This window comes from Accipiter gentilis, chromosome 7, assembly GCF_929443795.1.
Source record: "Accipiter gentilis chromosome 7, bAccGen1.1, whole genome shotgun sequence".
NCBI classification, from domain to species: domain Eukaryota; kingdom Metazoa; phylum Chordata; class Aves; order Accipitriformes; family Accipitridae; genus Astur; species Astur gentilis.
In genome coordinates this window covers 11161456-11166847 of record NC_064886.1, presented here as the reverse complement: position 1 = coordinate 11166847, position 5392 = coordinate 11161456, and positions in this window count along the sequence as shown.

Sequence of the window (5392 nt, the reverse complement as noted above, 5' to 3'; positions counted from 1 at the left end):
TTTCCTGTCATCTGTCTCTTTATTTCTTTGGTCGGCAGCAGCAGGTGAAGATAATAATATCTCGCCTTCCACCCACTGCTCCTTTTACTCTGGAGCACTTTGTGGTCTATATATACATGCACTGAATGAGGAGAGGAAGCCAGCCTGCCTTGCTGCTCTGCTCCACCACTTTGCAGGAGACTGTAAGTCCCCCTCATAGCAATGTTCCCCATAGGGGTAAAATCCTCAGGAGCTCTGAAGAGGCTGCAGGGTTGATAGATGCTGGAGCTACTTAGAGAAACAGGAGTGACTCGATCTAATAACAAAAGGTAGCCACTCCCAGGATGTGAAACAGCAGCTCTTCAACAGCACGCAGCAATGCTATGCAACTGCCAGAAACAGCGTCACAGTCAGATGTTATGATGCAGAATATAATTACCCATTAGATTTTGGCCAATGGAGTCAATCAACAAGAATGCCATGGGGAAAAGGGGGCTTTCCTAAGGGAGAGATGAGGATCTCGCTGGCTGATGACCATTGCAGGTGAGCGGGGCCACACTCACCACCCAGACGCAGCCTCTTGGTATCTCCACAGTCATAAAAGGAGGACAGAAGAGTCCCCAGGATCCAACAGCAACATGAAGGTGGTTGGAGAGGTGATCCTGTGTGAGCCCTGGGCACATGGGTATGGCAGGGAAGTGGCACAGCAGAGCCTGGCCCACCACGTCTCTCATAGCATCATGCTAGCTCTGTCCTGACCGAGGAGCGTGTCGAGTGCTAACCCAGAGCTTTGCAGGAAAGCTGTTATTCAGACTCACTCTTCCCAACCTGCTCACAAACATCCCACCTGGGAAGGAGGCAATGAATTGGGCTCCAAGGGCTTTGCTCCCATCGAAAAGAAAAGCAGAGTTTCCTGGGTCCTGTGAAAGGTGGATTCAAGACACACACACACCCCCCACATCATTCACCTGACAAACCCCAAAGCCCATGAGAACCATAGAATATCTCAAGTTGGAAGGGACCCATAAGGACCATCAAGTCCAACTCCCCACAACTAAAACTAAACCATATGACTAAAAGCATCATCCAGATGCTCCTTGAAGAGAGGACTTTGGCCAGTGCTCTCTGGAAAAGGTGAGCTGGGCCATCCTGAGCAGCTCATGGAGTTCTGAAGCTCTAATTCTGGTTGGAGCAGGTATTGGGGAGTCACAGCACATCAGAGCCAAGGCCTCCACCTCCCTTACACGCAATGCAGATGCTTAAACCTGAGCTGCAGCCTGGCTAGGGTCCAGCAACACAGAAGGAACATGCACAGCGTTGAATGGGTTTGCGCCTGTTCTCCAAATTGTTCTGTAGTCTGCATCCTCAACGTAATGATTGCCGAGGAAGCAAGACCTTTCAAAGACGTGCTAAAGTCTGTAAGTAGAAAAGAGACCTTTCCACCCCTGACAGATTGCAGTCTGAAATGAAGAAGTGGAACGTAGGCGTGGATCCAAGCCCCACTGATGTCGACAAGAGTAATTCCATTGACGTCAGTAGACTTTGGATCGAGCCCTTAAATTTCCTAGCATATGTCACCTGCTAAAAAAGACTCTGGCAACACTGCCCAGCATTTTCAAAAGCAAGCCCGGTTTGGGCCATTCTGCATCCAGATGCCCAGGTTGGGCAACTGGAGCAAGGGAATTCCCAGTTTGGACCAGACCTGGGGTTTGCCTACCCTGGTAGGCAGTTGTCAACAGCAGCCAGCACTGGATCTCGCAGGAAGGCGTGAGAAGTCTGGGACAATCTGCTCCTCTTACAGCCCACCTCACTCTGATTTCTAGTAGTTAGAGAAATGCCAAGGCCTTGGGGCATGAGGTGTAGTAGCCAAACCTGAATCTTCATTAGCAGCTGCTTCTACATATCATAAACCAGCCTGATCATCAGAAGTGGCCAAGTGTGCCAGCTCCCAGTGTAGCAGTGAGAGCACATAGCTGTGTAAGTTGGAGCTGCCAAGCCTCTAACCTGCAAACCAGAGCTCTCCACGTCTTCAGAACAGCAGTGCCGGTTTAAAAGCCACCCAAATGTGTGTGTTTCCTGCTAAACTCCAGCATGTTTTGTTAGCAAGAAGTTAAGGCCAAGGTGAGAACTTCCTCCACAATGTTCAGGGTTAGATTCGGCTTCCTCATGTTCCTAATGGCCAGTGCCTTGAGCAGCATCACCAGCAGAGAACAGGAACTGGGACAGCGGCTGAAATGGGCACGTCTCGGTGTGGAATGCTTCCTCATGTTCCTCCTCATTTGGCATGAAAAATAATCTCAAATCACAGAAAAAAAAATAAAAAAGATAAAAGCTGCCACTGGCATTTGGGCAGCAGATGCACAGAAGCCAGATGTCTGGAGGTCCAACCTCCCCTTGCCCTCATGAAGTGGCAAACGCCACAGTGTTCAGCCTCTTACAGCCATTCCTCCTCCTTCTTGTAAACACACAAAGTAAAGATTAACGCTCGTTCTCACTTTTACAAATACACAAGCAGCATGCTCAAAACACAAGAAATTGGCTCATAGCAGCCAAATCTAAAAGCAGCTTCACTCGCCTCCTCTTAAACTTTGTACCTAGGTCTGGGCAGGTGAAAAACACCAATATCCTTAGTGTGTCGTGTCTGTAATCCAATTAACCGGCCCGCACGGGTGGAGGGAGGAAAATCACTCCTGTGCCATTCCTGCCAAGGCCTCTAGATGTCCACACAACCCAAAGTATGAGAAGGACTTCGGAGGAGTCAGCAGCTCCACAGCCCAGGGGATGTCCATTCTCACCCCAACCACCACGAAATGCTCCCCAAAAGGTTCCATCGTTTGGCCTTGCTGCCTGTGAGATCGGTGAAAGAGGTCTAGGAGGGGATTGCCACCCCCCGTCCCCCAATTATAGCCATCCAACCTGGTTCTCTAAATTAGGGAGCTTGATGTTTGGGGTGAGCATGTCCAGTGAGGATTCCCTTGCTCCCAAGCATGCACACACAGGCTGGCAGCCTCAGAGTAGCTTTGGCTGCTGAAAAGTAAGAAAAGCTCCTTATTTCTTTGCTTTCTCCAGCATCTGCAGAACCTGCTGAGGCCTTTCAAAGGACAAGCAGACAAAGGAGAGATGGAAGGTCAGGAAATCAGGATACTTTTTCCTCCCTTCGTAACAACATATTTAAAACCCAACTGACACCAACGGCAAAAAGGACCTAGCACACTGGTCTGGCAAAGAGATGAGCTGGATTTGTTCTTTTAGAAGAGGAAGGCTTGGCCAACAGAGCCGTGAGCAGTGGGTTTAACCAGCCCTGCCATGCACTGGAAGCCCGGGAGAGGTCATGCTCTCCCAGTCGGAGGAAAGAGCTGATGCAACTGAGTCTTCCTGCCCAGACCAGATGATAGACACGGGACTTCCCAAACTCTGAATTCAAATTCCTCCTTGTTTATGGATGACTGAGCTCAGTCTCTTGTCACAGGGTGGTGACACTTAGCCCTGGCTTTCCCCTTCCTCTGTTGCAAAAACACAATCTGGCCAGAAAAGAAATTAAGAAATCCCACCACAGCAAAGAGCCATCTGTCAGGGAGAGCTTTTGCATTGCACTCCGTGACAGGAGCTGGAAACCTGGGGCTCTGGGGGAAAAGTCCTCACACCTGAGCCCTGAGAGGACTTCTCCCCGTTCAGCAGGGATGGGTAAGGGAGAAAAGGGATCCTGCTCCGCGATATGTGTGCCACAAAGCATTTCAAAATGGTACGCAGTCTGCACAGCACTAGGAAGCACAGCCAGTGGTAACGCAAGCCACTGCTATGGACGAAAGCAGCAAAAAAAAATGCTGATTTTGGAAACCCCTAATGGGGATCTGCCCTAAGAGTTTTCCAACCCATTTCTGGTAGATCCCTCAAGAGCTGTCAAACAAACACCAGCCCTGTTCACCTCTATTCCAGCAAACCAGCAGTGCTGTGCCACCCCCACCCCGCCTCAAGCCAGGCCCCACAAACCTTAAAATCCTCACCAAAACTGCTGGTTTTATTTAGAAACTGAAACAGAGATGCTACCCTTGCTTCACTGCCTGCTTTCAAACCTAGAAATCTCAGGCGGCCCTTTTGCTGTTGAATGACTGTCTCTTGGCCACAGCCAAATGTGAGCAGTGAGAAGCTGAGCGTGGGACAAGCAGTGGCTTTCCAGGAGCCACTCAAGTCCCACGGTCCCTCGTTTTCCAGCTGCAGCGACACACCCCCCGATGCAATCAGCGTGGGATTTATTTATTATGTTCCCTGTACATAAACAATCTCACCAAAGGAAATGCCTTTTCCGCCCTGGCTCCCGCTCTCGACCGCACAGCAGGCACACTCTGTCCCTTCGCTCGGGCCACTGTGAATCCCTTGGCGTCCTTCTCTCCCCCCACCCCCCCCCACCCCCCGCCTTCCCCGCCTCGAATTTGCTGGAAGCAGCCATATATGGTGAAAAAAACCAGAGAAAACAGCACCGAGAAGCTCCAGGGCTGCAGCCTCCAGCAGGCACCCACCAGCTCTCCAAGCAATTCAGCCGGTTGTCTGATGGAGGGGACAAAGGACAGCCTGCCATGAGAGGAGTGTGGCTTCTCCAGGCAACGATGGGTAGCAGCTCCCAATAATCTAGACCAGAAAAAAAAAAGGCTTTTATCAGCATCGGGCTTTTATTACAAGTGGGATTCGGATGGATGGTGGGAATAAGGGTGGTTTCCAGCAAGGCACAATGTGGCCAGCAGAGTGCGGCGCTGAAAGCTGTTATACTGCCCAGTTTCTGCCTTACCCAATTCCTTCTCCATGACCCACACAGCAGCCCCGGCTTTCAGTGAGTCACCTCAGGGCCTGGTTTCTCACTCAGCCCAACCCTGCTGCTTTTTGAACCTGGATATCCCCAGCATATAACATCAGTCATGCAGCTCTCCTTGCTCTCCTTGCCGTCCCTCGCCCCGGGCCAGGCACACCGGAGAGGACAAGGCTCTGGCCACTCTCCCCATCGAATCTCAGCAGCAGCTTTGCTCTCAATTAAGGGTGGGGGATCCTCCAAGCACCACAATCCCTGTGGGAAATAAGCAGAAAGGGGGGGTGAATGCCTTAAAATAATTGCTTAGTTGGAGCAAGGAAGCCCTCAAGAGCTTGTCTCTGCCCAGAAATCCAACCAGCTTCTCTTCTGGTGCCCTTGTTTTCTGAAGGAGACGTGACATTTTGAAGCTTTCATTTTTACAAGCTAAAATTCCTAAGCATTTCTGAAGCCCTTGCTTAATCGAGGGTGCTGCTTGCGTGGGAAACCTTGTGAACCATGTCTCAGCCTTGAGGAAATTACAGCTGCTCCCTCTTCTGCAGAAGGACTGGGGAGGCATTTCCAGGCAGATAGGGGTCAGGGGAGCAAAGGGCAAAAGCTGATTGACAGATAAAG